The sequence below is a fragment of the Carettochelys insculpta genome, chromosome 4 (assembly GCF_033958435.1).
Source record: "Carettochelys insculpta isolate YL-2023 chromosome 4, ASM3395843v1, whole genome shotgun sequence".
Classification (NCBI taxonomy): Eukaryota; Metazoa; Chordata; order Testudines; family Carettochelyidae; genus Carettochelys; species Carettochelys insculpta.
The window spans coordinates 42200396-42217543 of NC_134140.1; the positions used below are offsets into that span (position 1 = coordinate 42200396).

Genomic DNA, 17148 nt, shown 5'->3' on the forward strand with positions numbered 1-17148 from the left:
AACATCGAATATCGAGCACCAAGTAAGCACCCTCCCTTCATATCATATCGGGAAGTAACACCACACCCAAAAGGCAACTGTTCCAAGAAAACCAGTAATTTTTACGGACACCTCTGATGTCACTTCTCAGCTATGGGGCTGCAATCAGAGCAGCAGCGCTCAGGAGGGTGGTGACTACAATTCAGTACTACGTAAAAACACCTCATGTGAGGGGGAACTTTCTGGTCAGTTGAGTATGTGACTTGGGAGAATCTAATACGTAGAATACTCAAAATGCAGCCATAGTCTGTGAGTACATACGCTGCCTTTAAAACAACAAGGTTGGTCAGGTTTCATATCCAGCCTGCAGGTAAAGGGTTACAGATTCTAGGAAGTATTAAATGCAAACTTTAAAGGATTTTATTTTCATCTACAGTCACGTGATACCTCCATACCCAATGACACTAACTACAGTGTCTCATTAAGAGGTCATGCAAACTCTCAAGCTAAACAAGGCATTCTTACATATTTAACATTCAAATGCAGAAACCAAGCTAAGCCATGGGAGATTGTAATCAGAAAAGAGCTGCACTTCCTGACCAACACAAAAGCTGCAGGTAGGAAACCTTCTTGTTCTTTTACAATTTAAATTTCCAGATATTAGCTGTACTTTCAAAAGAAATTATTTACTGGACATTTATTACACTGTGTTTTGTTTTAACTTTTAGAAATATCTTTCTAATACTTTTGTCCTCAAAATATTTGAGCTTGTTGAAGTTCCACCTGTTGCTGGCACGGCATTGTTTTTCAGACACAGACAGCACAGTAGAAAACCAAAGTAGATCAGACAGCTTTTTTAAAAGTTACATACGACCAATAAAAACATACCTAAAAAGACTGAAAAGTTAATTTTGTTATCTAGCCGATCACATTTGTACTTATTTGGGTATATTTTGCTATACTCATTATACTTGAAAAGAGAGGGTTTAGGGAATGTGACTTTATTTATGCCTCCTGTAAATTGTGTATTGTTTGAGTCACTTCAATGAAACTAGTATAGTGGATACGAATGGCCATTAAAATTACGTAATTCCAGTTTTTCCCCTTTTAGAAGCTGGTGCATCTCTCTGAAAACTTGTAAGATAAATAAGAGGCAGGTGTGAGACGGGGGAAAATGCAAAGATCTAAAGACAGAGCAAAATCAAGACATGGGAGAGTGCATGTAGTGATTATAATACTTCCGTTAAAACTTGATGAATCAGATAGCAAAGTTACAGTAAACCATGTTAACTTAACCTGGAATGGCAGGAGAGTGCTTTGACTTTGTCAGCATCGTGGAGGGTCATATTTTCACTTTTGCTGAAGATTTTTCTAGTGTACAACATTAGACAAAAACAGAGCTAGCTCTCTCTCCTTCTTGCTTGAAGATAATCTCTTCCCACCTCTGTTTTCCCTTAAACATTGTAGTTGTTTCAGATAACTCACCATTATGTTCCCTTCCCCGGAAGGCAGTACTGTACCCAATCTTGTTTGACAATGCTGGCTCTGTTTTCCATAATATCGTCTCTTTGGGGACTCCTCTTGCTTCAAAGAAATTAGTAGTGTTTCCTGAGTTACTCAGATTACAGTATCAAAACAAAAAGCTGTCAAGTAGCACTTTAAAGACTAGCAAAATAGTTTATTAGGTGAGCTTTCGTGGGACAGACCCACTTCTTCAGACCATAGCCAGACCAGAACAGACTCAATATTTAAGACACAGAGAACCAAAAACAGTAAGCAAGGAGGACAAAAAAGAAAAAGATAATCAAGGTGAGCAAATCAGAGAGTGCAGGGGTGGTGGGGAAGGTCAAGAATTAGATTGGGCCAAGTATGCAGACGAGCCCCTATAGTGACTCAGAAAGTTCCCATCACGAGTTGAACCATGTGTTAATGTGCCAAATTTGAATATAAAAGCCAGCTCGGCTGCTTCTCTTTCCAGAACGGTGCAATAATTCCTCTTCAGTAACACACTTACCTTTAGGTCATTGACAGATCTGGAGTGTTTTGATATCTGTTTTGTGCCCGTTGACCCTTTGTCTGAGGGAGTTAGAAGTCTGTCCAATATTGGCGCAAAACAGACATCAAAACACTCCAGATCCACAAACCAGTTAGTCAATATTTTAATGGAGTGGAGCATTCAGTCAATGACCTAAAGGTATGTGTGCTACTGAAGAGGAATTATTGCACCGTTCTGGAAAGAGAAGCAGCCGAGCTGGCTTTTATATTCAAATTTGGCACATTAACACATGGTTCAAATCGTGATGGGAACTTTCTGAGTCACTATAGGGGCTCGTCTGCATACTTGGCTTAATCTAATTCTTGATCTTCCCCCCCACCTCTCCACTCTCTGATTTGTCCTCCTTGCTTACTGTTTTTGGTTCTCTGTGTCTTAAATATTGAGTCTGTTCTGGTCTGGCTATGGTCTGAAGAAGTGGGTCTGTCCCACAAAAGCTCACCTAATAAACTATTTTGCTAGTCTTTAAAGTGCTACTTGACTGCTTTTTGTTTTGATAGCGTATAGACTAGCACAGCTTGGTTTCTGTTACTATTCAGATTACAGTAGTTCTGGTAGACAGGTACTGGGAGCAAAGGAGGGAGGGTTTTTTCCCCCTTTATCTTTGTGTATATGGCCCTTAAGTGTTCTCATCCCCTCAACTATCAGCTGACATGAGGAAAGAGAAGTAGAAGAGAATAATGTATGTAGCATCTATTGGTTGTATTCTATGGTCAAGCTTAAAAAGTGCTCTATAAACAAAGCTATTATCACCCACATTTAATAAATAGGGAAACTGAGCCCACAGGGAGGTTACCACTTACATTTGCAAACCGCGATACTGATTTCAGGAATTTCAGTTTATTTTGGAGGTGCCCTATCTGAGACATATGGGACCTGATTTTCAAAAGGGCTCAGGTCAAATCAAGCCCAGCATTTCTCAGCTGGACACCCAGAAACCTATAACCAGCCAAGACGGTGTCTACTTTTGAAATTCTGGCCAGGAATAATCAGTATAGGGCCATATAGTGAGTCAGTGGAAGAGAGAAGACTAGAATTCAGCCAGGTCTATTAAGGCTGTGGTGGGGCACAGTATTCTTAGTTTATGTACCTTCAGAGAAGGACAGTGGGATTTGCAGGATGTGGCCTTTGAAAACCCCCATACATATGATCTTGCTGTCCTCACCCAGGAAAAACATCCACTGACCAGCATGAGACTTCAGGTTCCCATTAAGGAGGCCCGACTACTTTAAAATTGGTTCAATGAAATACATAGTAATTAAATGCAGGTTAGACCTCTCTAGTCTGCATTTCCACCATTCAGCCAGATCTGTGGTCCAGCATACCATGGGTGGGTCCAAGCTGGAGCACTCATGGGGTAAAGCCAGGCCCCTTACTCAGCAACTCTGCCGCCACCCTCACATCACAAAGAGCTCACTTGTGGGTGTCAAGCTCAGGGAGGGAGGGGGACAAAGCATGGGAATGCTCAGGGAAAGAAGCAGGAGTGCAGCCTTGAGGCTGGTGGTCGGGGCTGTGAGTGCGGCCCAATAGCTTTGGGCCCCAGTGCACTCCTGTGGGGCTGCACTCCTAGTCACCCGCTGTGGAGCTCTGCAGCCATCTGCCTCTTTTTTCGAGTGCCATCTCCCACCCGCACTTCCCACTAAGTTAACGATGGCCCCTCTGCTGCTGCTGGAGCAGAGTACGGCAGCTGGCAGCAGCAGAGGAGCTGGTATTCACCTCCTCTAATCTGGCAAATTCCCTGGTTCAGAACTAGTCAGACCACAAAGATGCCAGGCCAGAGAGGTTCCACTTGCAGTGATGAGCAAAGAGAACCATTTTTTAGCTTTTTCAAAGTAGCCATTTTACGTAATAAAATCAATCTCAGTGTGACAACTGAGACCAGGACAAATTCTGTGACAGGATTTGATACTGTCTTAGACTTATTCTAAAAACACCTGTCCTAGCCAACAACCTTTCAGAGATTAGTGACAGAAAGCTTATGTTCCACTGAAAAGGAACTTTAACAACCGTTTACAGAGGGAATGCTCAGACCTACCATTCATATTCAAATTCGACACATTAATATGTGCTTTGAACTGGGACAGCAATTACCTGACCCATTGCAAGGACTCTTTTACATACTGTGATGTTTTATCTAACTCTTAGCTTCCCTCCAATATACCTGCTGCCCGCCGTCCCTCTGGTCTTCTGATTTGCCAACCTTGATAACAATTTTTCTGATTTGTCAACCTGTGCTTTATGTATTGAGTCTGTTCTGGTATGGCTATGATCTGAAGAAGTAGGTCTGTCCCACGAAAGCTCACCACCTAATAAATTATTTTGTTAGTCTTTAAAGTGCTACATGACAGGTTTTTTTCTTTCAGAGATTAATGTTTGTGAAGCAGAAAACTGTGTTTAAACGTCCCCACCAAAGTCTATTTGTTTTGTATTAGTTAGGGGTGGGTCTACAGGAAGTCAGAATTAAATCCTGACTAGCTTTGATAATAACATATGTGTTTTATTCAAACCTGCCTCTGAAAAACTAGGTGTATTAGCCTAACCCTAATGTTACTAAGAGGTGTTTGAAGTCATTGGCTTAGATTGCCAGTGGGTGTAAATAGGCACAGCTCTGTTGACTGCAGCATACCTGCACCTGTTTAAACTAGCTGAATATCTGCTCCACAGGAAGCAGGTCAGATTCAGCTGTGTGCCTCAGGTTGCACCTGAACAGGGCTGCCCTGTGAGACGGCAGGGGGCCAAATGGGACAACAGCCGTAAACCCAGTGATTCAAAAGGCCTGGGGCGCCTGGCCAGCACTACTGTGGCAGCAGTGGCAGCTGAAGTTTTGGGCGGCACCTGAGGGCTGGTGATGGTGGAGAGCTAGCCCCCAAGCCCTGCCCTTCCACCTGAGGTCCCACCCCTTCTGGGAGCATGAGGTCAGCCCCACCCCTGTTTCCCCTGATGCCCAGCAATTCTGTCAGCCCTTTTGCACCTGAAGCCTGGGTTCTGTCACTAACCTTGCTGCCCGGCATGAGATATTAATAAATAATAATAATGACGACAGTGACGACACGTAGAAGCCCTAGTCATCCATCAGCAGCTCACTGTGCTAGGTGTTGTCCACACCCAGCACCAAAAGACAGTAGGCCGTATTCTGCTCATAACCACACGGGTGTAAATGAAATACCACTCATTTTAGAATTTTAAATTTACACAACTATAATTAAGAATAAATCTGGCCCAAATATGTCACAAGAACAATACAGAAAATCCTTCAGGATACTTGGAAATATATTTCCATAGCTGTACTTAGCGCTGGGGGGAAAAATGAACCAAGAGCTACAATCATCCCATTTTTGAGCTTCCAATGGAAAAAGGAGCCCTGCATCCTTTAAGTGACAATGGCCGTGTCTACACTAGCCCCAAACTTCAAAATCGCCATTCAAATGGCCATTTCGAAGTTTATTAATGAAGCACTGAAATGCATATTCAGCGCTTCATTAGCATGCAGGTGGCCGCAGTGCTTCGAAATTGACACGCCTCACCGCCATGCGGCTCGTCCCGACAGGGCTCCTTTTCGAAAGGACTCCGCCTACTTCGAAGTCCCCTTATTCCTATCTGCTCATGGGAATAAGGGAACTTTGAAGTAGGCGGGGTCCTTTTGAAAAGGAGCCCCGTTGGGATGAGCCGCACGGCGGTGAGGCGCATCAATTTCGAAGCGCCGCAGCTGCCCGCATGCTAATGAAGCACTGAATATGCATTTCAGCGCTTCATTAGTAAACTTCGAAATGGCCATTTGGATGGCCATTTCGAAGTTTGGGACTAGTGTAGATGTAGCCAATGTCTATCATGACCTTTATGTCTCTATACATTGGCTGGGTCATAGAACACCTGTATTTAGCAGCTTAGTCATTAAGTCATTTAAATGTTTCATTATATAAAATGTTCTTAAAATGAGCTTTAGGAGTATGGTATTAAATACTTGCATTGGTTGTGAAGCATAGCTGTTCCATGATTTCAGTTTTGTAACGCCTGCAGATCTAGGCCAGGTCTACACTAGGCCTTAAAGTCAATCATAGATGTGCAATTCCTGCTATGGCAATTGCATAGCTGGAATAGACTTATCTAAGATTAATTTACCTCGCTGACCTCCCTTCCTCCTTGTGAGATTGAGGAATACGGGGGTTGACTGTTGACCCCTCATAGTTTGATTTTGTACAACCCTACTAAGCGCACAAAATCAAACCCCGGAAGATCAACCTTGACCAGGTCAATCTTATGGCTAGTAAAACTATATCACTAGAATGAAAGAAGCATGATCTTTCAATGAGAAAAAAACAGCCACAGAAATGTCCTTAGAAACCAGTACAAATTATAGAGCTGCACCTGGTTTCATCTTCAACAGCTCAGCTGTGCTTTGTAAGTAGTACGTAACAACAGTATTCAGAAGTTCCGTTATCGCTGTTTATGACACAGTCCCATTTCACGTCTGTCTTTGTCATTTCAGCCAGGTCTACACAAGGAGGTAAAATTGATTTTAGATATGCAAATCCAGCTACAAGAATAGTATAGTTGGGAGTCGACGTATCTAAAATCAATTTTTGCTGCCGCCCACACAGTAGGCGGTGTTTAATGGGAGAAACTGTCCAATCAACTTCCCTTACTCCTTGTGACAACCAAGAATACCATGGTGGGTTGATGGTGGTACCATGGCACTTTGATTTAGTGCATCCCCAGTATGCAGGGTAAATTGAACCCTGGAAGACCAACTCTGGGTCGATTTTCCCCTAAGCGTACAAATACCCTTCAGGTAAGCACAGAGCCAAAATAGCAGGGACTTCGGGGGCAAGCTTGTTAGATTGATGCAAATCAACTATTCCTTATGTTACATGGGCAGTAATCACCGTGACATTTGTTGGGAGACCAAGACAGCAGGACACAGACAATCCAGGAAGTTTTTGGAGAATGTTGGGATAACTTCCTGCTACAAGTGCTGAAGGAACCAACCAGGGGCCATACGTAGCTTGACCTGCTGCACACAAACAAGGAAGAACTAGTAGGAGAAATAGAAGTGGGTGGCAACCTGACCTGCAGCAATCATGAGATGGTGGATTTCAGGATTCTGACAAAAGGAAGAAAGACGAGCAGTAAAATACAGACCCTTGATTTCAGAAGAGCAGACTCCCACTTCCTCAGAGAATTGATGGGCAGGATCCCCTGGGAAGTTAATAGGAAAGGGAAGGAGTTCAGAAGAACTGGCAGTATTTTAAAGAAACCTTACTGAAGGCAACAAACAATCCTTATGCATAATAAGAAAAGCAAATATGGTAGACAGCCAGCTTGCCTTACACCAGGGAAATCCTTGATGAGCTTAAACTCAAAAAGGAAGCATAAAAGAATTGGAAACTTGGACAAATGACTAAGGAGGAGTATACATATATTGCTGAAGAACGCAGAGAATTAATCAGGAAGGTGAAAGCACAGTTGGAACTGCAGCTAGCGAAGAATGTGAAGGGTAACAAGCAGGGTTTCTACAGGCATGTTAACAATAAGAGGGTGATCAGGTAGGGTGCGGGGACATTACTGGATGAGGGAGTGTGATGTAGTGGGGGATACATGTGTATCTATGTGGCTCACAGAGGGTGTGGGGCTCCTGCTGACGATAACCAAGGCGACCAGGTGACACCTCTGGACTATGGACAAAGGAGGAAGTGGAGCCTGAAGAGTTTGAACTGGAAGTGGGAGTTGGAAAGAAGTTAGACTGGGCTGGGAGAGAGTGAGACAGAGGAGTGGGCAAGGCCCCGGCTCCAGGGGCCCCTTGGGGCCTCCTCTTCCCAACATGGATTGGACTGGCTGTCTCTGCCGGCTGTAGTGACTGTTCTGTAAGATGCTGTGTCCTGTCAGCTAATAAACCCGCTGTTCTCCTGATGAGTGAGAGTCACTCCTGCCTGAGGATGGGGTGCAGAGCTTGGGGTTGGGCTGTACTCCACCCTGAGGATGGAGCATCCAGCAGTAAGTGACGGGGGGCCAGGTGGAAGAAGCGGGGGCCAATGAAACCCAGGTGTGCTGACGGGCAGTGAGGTTCAGTTTCCCGAAGTGGAGGAGCCTGTGGCTGAACCTGAGCAGCTGCAGTTGTGGTCCTCGAGAGGGAGTGTCACACCTGAGGAGGGGTTACTCCTGGGAGTCCGTTGGAATCGGTCCCAGAAGCCAGAGGGGCAGAGGGTGTAAACCCTGGGAACGAGTGACCCACGAGGAGGCTGACACACTGAAGGAGTTCTTCCCAAGAGAGTGTGGTCGTGGTCCTTGAGAACAGGTGTCACACTGAAGAAGGGGTTCCTCTGGGAGTCTCTTGGAGTCAGTCTCAGAGGGTGGAGGGGCCACGGTCTAACCCCTGGGAACCTGTGACCTGCAAGGAGTCTGGCGCATTGAAGGGATTCTTCCAGGAATCGTGGGGTGCAGCAGGCATCGGCCTGTGAGTCTGCAACCATGCTCAGCAAATCTGCTGTGAAGTGACAGCACCTGGAAACTGAATTGAGATTAAAGGAGCTGGACAAGGCAGCATGAACGTACAATGGCAGAGCTGAGGGTAAAAGAAACTCCTGTAGGGGTGAGCCCAGATCGGGGTAGGGAACCTGGACTGCATGAAGCTCTGAACTGAATGGTCTGCCACAGCTCAAGGAGGGAAGAAGTGATTCCAACCCATCATCTACTAGTGGCCAAGACAGATCTGCGAAGAGTTTTCCAGGCCTGTGTGTCTGTGGAGAAAAGCAGCTTGTCCACTGGGAATGGCAAGTTGTCTGTGAGAGAAGCTGCTTCACCCGCTGGGCATGTGTTGAGACCAGCCGGGGGTCTGGGACAAAGGAGAGAGTGCCTCCAATTGTCTGTCTGTGTTGAACAGCAGCAGCATGCCTGGGAAGAGAGCAGAGCCTGCATTTGAAAAAGGTGCCAATAAGGAAACTAGTCCACTGTCTGAGGAGGATTCCCCTAGCTTGGGGTGGCTGGAGAGGGAACCACCAGGAAAGAGCGTTCCACGTGTGACTCTGAATCCAGCCATGGGAGCTGGAACAGAGGGAATGTCTCTGGGACCGGCAGTGGTATCCCTGATAAGGACACTGGTCCTTGGTGCAAGGAAGGATGCTTCTGCTTCCAGGGAAGTGAATCCTTTGTCTGAGCCTGTGGGGGCTCGAGACAGTGCCAAGATCCCAGAGCTAGATCTGAGTGCAGCTGAAGCCCAGATGGGAAGTGGGCCTACCTCTGTGTCTCTCAGGGAGGATGATGCTTTAACTCGGTCTGATCCACTTAGTATCATCAGAGAATCCCAGAGACCAGACGATTTTGGTACTTGTTCTTTGCCTGATGCTGAGGTGTTAATGGGAGGGAGTGAGAGGACTCTGACAGGAAGAGCAGATGGGCAATGGAGTTATGCTGCCTGAAGAAAATAATGAAGCTGGTAGCAGAAGGGAGGAGAGTGATCCTAACCTTTTGTCTAGTGGTACTAGCTGTCTGCCTGGAAGGGGTTTATGTGGGTATCTGCCTGATGGGCCAGAATTGATCCTGGGTGTAGGTGAAACCCAGAAGGAGTTGGTTGTGGCTCAAGGAAGCAGTGCCCCTGTGGAGCCAGAGAAAGGTGAGTTGTTGTGTGAGGAAGCTCTGGAGGAAGAGAATTTCCCTGAAACTTTTCCTGAGCAGTCTGTGGGGACTGGAGAAAATGGGAGTGAAGTGAAGGAGAGTGAACAGGGAAGGTGCTTGTCTGTAAGACCCAGAGCCAGCCCTTTGCCTGTGGAGAAGTTTGTTTCAGCTCCCGATGGCCAGGACCTACCTGAATGTGAAACCATTGGCTGTGCTCTGGAAGGGTCATAATCAGGCAGTGTAAAAGTTTCTCAGGAATCGGAAGTTCATCCAAGTAAAGTGAAAACTATTGGACTGTGAGCAGCTCTGTGATAACCAAATGAAGCAGCTGCACAGTTAATCTCTGTAGGGTGCAGGAAAGGGCCAGCAATTCCGCATCTCCAGATGCTGGAAACACTTATATTCTCATAATGGACTCCACTTCTGATTCCGTGGGGAGACAGAAGTTGGAGATAGGACAAAGGAGCTGTGGGCCAGTAAGGGATAAACAGGGATTCCTTCATGTGGATTCTGCATCTGGGACTCACAAAGCAACTTTCAGAAAGCAGAGAGACTAACACGGTTACCTCTCTGATACTTTTCAGAAAGCAGTGTGGTATGCAAATTCCCAGACTGGCTGGGAGGAGGAGGTCTTCCCAAGGATCACTAATGGCCTAGATACTGCTAGAAGGGAGGGCACACCCAGAGAGATCAGATTTCCACCCCACAGGGCTAGGGGAAGATTAGAACTTGGTTTTGCAAAGGAAAGACCTCAGCCATTTAGCCCCAAAATGCCAGATTGTCAAGGATGTTACACAAAGTTTGTGGTATACGAAAGAGTATTGCAAAGGTACAATTCCAAGGGTTTTGTGCTTGTTACTCATATTGACTGCTGTAACCAATGGCTGCTGTTACCAAAAGCGGTAGAATTGTACCATGTACTGAATATTTGGAAAGAGCCATGTAACATGATGACACTGATGTATAATCATGAATTGTATGTTGAAGGTGTTTACAATTCTGAAATGTCACCGTTGTTCCTGTAACTAGCCTTGCAACCTCTCACATGAGAAGGAACATTCCAAACCTATTGTGGGATATGGAAGGGGAAACTGAGGCACACAGCCATTTTGGTGGTATGACTAAATGCCAAGGGTGGAAAGCATTTGTACCTTCATTTACTGGACTGTAACTGAATTCCAAACATTTGCTGGAGCAGTTGTATGGACAGGTGGGCAGATGGGGCAGGGCCCAGACTAGAGAAGAATCATGTGATCTGCTGGTGCTGCAGCACCTGCATAGGCTCTGCTTGCCCAACTTGAGAACGTGGCTGATGGACCGGAGGCCAAAGCAGGGAGACCAACCAACCCAAGGGAACAAACGGGACTTGCTTGGCTGCATCACATGTAAGGGACCAATACCAAGCTCCTGATGTGGAGCCTCCCCCGGCAGGATTATGACATGGAGGTGGTACACATCAAGGGGAGCACCGAGCACACAGATGATGCTCAATCACACGGGTAAAGCCCCAAACTTCCTCAGGTCACCAGCTGAGTGACCCTGCTCAGTTCGGTCTGGAAGTGGGGAAAGATGTGATGTAGTGGAGGATACGGATGTAAGTGTGTGGCTCACAGAGGGTGTGGGGCTCCTGCTGAGGGTAACCAAGGCAACCAGTGACACCGCTGGACTGCAGACAAAGAAGGAGGTAGAGCCTGAGGGGTTTGAATTGGAACTGGGACTTGGAAAACAGTTAGTCTGGGCTGGGAGAGAGTGAGACAGAGGAGGGAGCAAGACGCTGGCTCCGGGGTCTCCTCGGGGCTCCTCTCCCCGACATGGATTGGACTGGCTGTCTCTGCCTGCTGTACTGACTCTTCTGTAAGATGCTGTGTCCTGTCCTGTGTCCTAAACTAATAATCCCACTGTCCTGCTGAGTAAGAGTCACTCCTGCCTGAGGACAGGGTGAAGAGCTTGGGGACCCCCATCACAGGGAGGTAAGCTAGTGACAGCTGATGTGTGAAAAGCTGAAGTACTCAAGCTTTTTTTGCCTCTGTCTTCATGGACGAGGTCATCCCCCAGACTACTGCAATAGGGAATGCAGTATGAGAAGGTGGTGGGCAGCCCTCACTGGGGAAAGAACAGGTTAAGAGCTATTTAGAAAAGCTAGACAAACACAAATCCATGGATCCAGATTTAATGCATCCCATGTCATTGCAGAGCCTTTGGCCATTATCTTTGAAAACTTGTGGAGATCAGTAACAGAGAGGAAGCCGTGCTAGGCTATACACTATCAAAACAAAAAGCAGTCAAGTAGCACTTTAAAGACTAGCAAAATGGTTTATTAGGTGAGCTTTCGTGGGACAGACCCACTTCTTCAGACCATAGCCAGACCAGAACAGACTCAATATTTAAGGCACAGAGAACCAAAAACAGTAAGCAAGGAGGACAAATCAGAAAACGAGTATCAAGGTGAGCAAATCAGAGAGTGGAGGGGTGGGCGGGAAGGTCAAGAATTAGACTGAGCCAAGTATGCAGACAAGCCCCTATAGTGACTCCGAAAGTTCCCATCACGATTTAAACCATGTGTTAATGTGCCAAATTTGAATATAAAAGCCAGCTCGGCTGTTTCCCTTTCCAGAATGGTGCAATAATTCCTTTTCAGTAACACGCATACCTTTAGGTCATTGACAGAATGCCCCATTCCATTAAAATGTTGACTAACTGGTTTGTGGATCTGGAGCGTTCTGATGTCTGTTTTGTGCCCACTGACCCTTTGTCTAAGGACTAACTCCTAATTCGGCACATTAACACATGGTTTAAATCGTGATGGGAACTTTCTGAGTCACTACAGGGGCTTGTCTGCATACTTGGCTCAATCTAATTCTTGACCTTCCCCCCCACCCCTCCACTCTCTGATTTGCTCACCTTGATTATCTTTTTCTTTTTTGTCCTCCTTGCTTACTGTTTTTGGTTCTCTGTGTCTTAAATATTGAGTCTGTTCTGGTCTGGCTATGGTCTGAAGAAGTGGGTCTATCCCACGAAAGCTCACCTAATAAACCATTTTGCTAGTCTTTAAAGTGCTACTTGACTGCTTTTTGTTTTGATTGTGGAGATCAGGAGAGGTCCCGGATGATTAGAAAAAGGCAAATATAGTGCCCATCTTTAAAAGAGGAAAGGACAATCCAGGGAACTACAGACCACACAGCCTTACCTCAGTCCCTGAAAAATCATGGAGGGGATCCTCAAGGAATCCATTCTGAAGGACTTGGAAGAAGTGAAAGTGATCAAGAGTAGTCAACATGGATTCACCAAGGGCAAGTCATGCCTGACCAATCTGATCAGCTTCTACAGTGAGGTAGCTAGTTCTATAGACATGGGGAAGTCAATGGATTGATATACGTTGACTTCAGCAAAGCTTTTGATACAGTCTACCACAATATTCTTGCCCATATGTTAAGGAAGCATGGATTGGATAATTGGACTGTAAGTTGAACAGAAAGCTGGCTTGACGGATGGGCCCAGAGGGTAGTGGTCAATAGCTCAATGTCTGGTTGGCGGTCAGTTTCAAATGGAGTGCCCCTCAAGGATCAGTCCTAGGGGTGGTACTGTTCAACATCTTTATTAATGGCATGGATGAGGGGATGGATTGCTCCCTCAGCAAATTTGCAGATGACACTAAACTAGAAGGACAGGTAGATATGTTGGAGGGTAGGGATAGGATCCAGAGTAGATCATTGGAGAATTGGGCCAAAAGTAATATGATAAAGTTCAACATGGACAAGTGCAGAGTTCTGCACTTGGAATGGAAGAATCCCAAGCATTGTTACAGGCTGGGGACCAACTGGCTAAGTAGCAGTGCATTAGAACAGGACCTGGGGATGAAAGTGGATGAGAGTCTGCATATGAGTCAACGGTGTGCCCTTGCAGCCAAGAAGGCTAATGGCATATTGGAGTGCATTAGGAGGAGCACTGCCAGCAGATCTAGAGAAGTTATTATTCACCTCTGTTCCGCACTGGAGAGGCCACTCTGAAGTATTGCATCCGGTTCTGGGCCCTCCCCGCCCCAGTATAGAAGGGATGTGGATGCACTGGAATGGGTCCAGCAGAGGGCAAAGAAAATGACTAGGGGGCTGGAGCACATGATGTATAAGAAGCTGAGGGATTTGGACTTATTTAGTTTGCAGAAGAGAACAGAGACAAGTAGTTTGATAGCAGCCTTCAACTTCCTGAAGTGGGGCTCTGAAGAGGATGGAGAGAGGCTGTTCTCAGTAGTGACAGATGGCAGAACAAAGTGCAATGGTCTTAAATTGCAGTGGGGGAGGCATAGGTTGGATATTAAGAAAAACTATTACACCAGGTGGGTGGTGAAGCACTGGAAAGAGTTAGAGAGGGGGTGGAATCTCCATCCCTAGAGGTTTCTAAGTCCCACTTGACAAAGTCCTGGCTGGGATGACTTAGTTAGGGTTGATCCTGCTTTAGGCAGGGGGCTGGACACAGTGACCTCCTGAGGTCCCTTTCAGCCCTAAGATTCTGTGATTTTATGATTCAATGAGGAATTCTGGGAAAGTAAGAATCTGGGGCCAAAATAGCAAGAAGAGTCATTTTTTCCAAATTCTGTTACAAAATCAATACTTCAAGAGCCGCAACCCATGTGAATACGAGACAGTCCTTAATAAAGAACACCAAATGGTACTTTTTGTCACCTGTTTTAAGAACAGCACGCACACAATGATCTGTACCAGTTAGCAAGTTTAAGTTACTTTCACCCCCCAGCCCCAAGCTTAACCCCTCTCTGCCTCAGACCTGCCCCCGCATCTCTAAGGTTAAACCCTCTGACCCCAAACCCAGGACTAACCTGCCTCAGCTGACAAGTTCCTCCAGCTGCGCATTCACGAGCACGCACTGCCAGTACTCCCCACCCATCTCCTTCTCAGCAGGGCTGCGCAGCTCCAGCAGCGGCCGACCTGGCCACCCCTCCCGCCCCCAGCTCTCCTGCTCACTTCTCCCAGCTGCAGCATGGGTGGCTCCCTGCCAAGCTGCTCTGAAATAATGCAGCTCAATTTAGTTGATTTAATAACCAGATATCTCCCGCAGCCCTGTCAGCCACTAAACCAATTAAACTGAGTTCCATTATTCCAGCGCAGCTGTGCCTGGAGCAACAAGTGACTCCTTAAAGAGCTGCCTGTGGCTCTGGAGCTGCAGGCTGCCGACCACAGCCAGGGTGAGGAAGGATCCAAAGGTCATGTTTCAAGGAGGAAGGCTTGCGCTTGGGGGAGCGAGGTGGCTCAAGACGCAGGGTGACATGACTTTATCAGAGGGGGTAGGAACAGAGCGTGTAAGGGGATGATTTCAACTCCTCCTTCATTCAGTGTGTTTGTACTGGATTTGCACTTCACAAGCGTCACTAGGAGCTTGGGGGGGGAGTGTCCATAATCCCACTGACTTCACCTGAACGACTCAGAAGCTTCGAAAGTAAGTGACTTGCCCAAAAGCGAGTGAGTGCTAAGCTGGACTGGGGCTGGAGCGTGCAGTAGCTTGCAGGGTACAGCCCTTATCCCCAGGCATGAAGGCAAAGACGGGCTCAGGGAGAAGGGTGGGATTTGAAGTGTTTGGGGCTGGTCTGGAGAACACAAAACAAACCAATTAAGACAGGAGGGGAAATCTACAGAGCACTTGTCACCTTGATGATGACTGTGGACTCTGAACCAATGTAGCAGCCAATGAGGTCCAAGGATGGGGACGATGAGTGCTACAGGCATGCTCCTAACAACATGAACTGAGAGGCAGTATAGTCCAATGGCTACCGCAGTAGATTAGCAGACAGACCACCAGGGTCTGCCACTCCCATGCTGCTTGACTATGGGCAAGTCATTCAGCCCTTTTCCCTCTCTCACGTCCTGGCCTATTTCAGTAGTAAGGTCTGCAGGGGAGGGACAGTCTCGTGGAAAACAATACCTCTGCCATGGTTCAGGTCTTTGGGTGCTGTGAGGCCACAAATAAAACTACGTACAGTTCAGACAACTGAAGCTACCAAAGGCATGTCAAAACAAACCAGCCATCACGTAGTACTTTAAAGACTAACAAAATAATGTATTAGGTGATGAGCTTTCGTGGGGCAGACCCACTTCTTCACATCTATCTTCAGGTCTGAAGAAGTGGGTCTGCCCCACGAAAGCTCATCACCTAATACGTTATTTTGTTAGTCTTTTAAGTGTTACATGACTGGCTTTTTGTTTTGTTAGGATACAGACTAACATGGCTGCCTCTCTGTTACTATTCGTAAAGGCATGTCAGTAGTCATATTATAAAACTCCCAGCTCACAATTTAGCTACGACACGAGAGATAACACATCAGTGTCTAAACCTCATCCATCCATCCGAGAGCCGTATACTGCCATTCATCACCAGAATATCTGAGAGCAATAGCAAAGTCCTCAGTGAACGAGACAGAGTTTCTGGCTTTTCTTCCTTTAGGAGGATAACATTTTGCAGGACGTGATGTTATTTTTTGTTCATTCTGTCACAGAGCTATAAAAGTGCCACAGGATTTTTAGTTAAAACCAACAGGCAGAATTTCACTCTAACTTTTCATCTCAATAAAGTCTTCTTGCACCAGAGTGCTATATATCCTGCAAATCCACATATATCCTCTTTATATCCTCAAGTGTGGATATCCAGGGACCATTTTCACAGATGCCAATACCAATTTTGTATCCAGGCTGGGCTCTCTATATAACACTAGATAGATGTACTAGTTCCATACCATATGACTCATGGGTGGAGTCTCACCTCCTGCATTAACAGCACGCAATCCAGCAATTCGTGAGTGTTCTCCCATCTAAACCATGGCACGGCCTAATGATGCTTCTCTCAGGGGAGCTTTGAAGAACACGGCCTACAAGTATGGCTTTAGGCAACCAGGCCAGTGCACAAAGAACAGTTGCTAATTATAGTGTTAGAGAAAGCAATACAGAGAAGTCAGAGGAGATAGGACTGACACATAGAGCATATTCCCTTGTTGAAAGACTCATGTCCAAGTGGGCATCAAGAGAGGTTTGGAGGCAGGCTTGAAAAGGGTGATTTGAGGTCATTTAGATGGCCGGGATGTTGCTATAAATATTAACAACACTTCTGGAGATTGAATCCAGCATGTTTTCACTTGGACCCATGAAAGAACTAGTATTTTGTTATGAGTTGATCATAATGTTTGGGCGAGACTGAATTAAATGCTTAACTAGAAAGCAAATAAAGAAAAGCAAAAATTTCTCTGAATGGATGACCTTTGTCTCCTCCGCTTTTTAATCCATCAATTTATGTAATTTTATATCCCTGATATTAGCCACAAGTGCATGCTGTGAAAGTGCCGATACTTTTTGCCCAGGCTACAAAGAAGATTTTATGTACAAAGTTCCATTGTAAATTGACACACAAAATTATTCTGTAAGTCTGCAAGGGAAAAAAAGAGCAAGGGAGCTTTTCATGTCTCACATTAAGTATCACTGTATGGCCACTTGAGAACCCTCCCGAATCAT

The 17148-nt window shown here is 45.9% G+C and overlaps 1 protein-coding gene across 2 annotated transcripts in view; it reads left to right on the plus strand.

The window, feature by feature from the left end:
- The first annotated feature begins 551 nt into the window (after positions 1-551).
- PGCKA1 (PDCD10 and GCKIII kinases associated 1) overlaps positions 552-17148 on the plus strand; it is a 73754-nt gene continuing 57157 nt past the window's right edge. The window contains exon 1 of one of the 2 annotated variants that reach the window (XM_074991784.1): positions 552-596. The gene's annotated coding sequence lies outside the window, so the exon portion shown is untranslated. The remainder of the gene's footprint in view (positions 597-17148) is intronic. The other variant, XM_074991787.1, reaches the window with a different exon arrangement.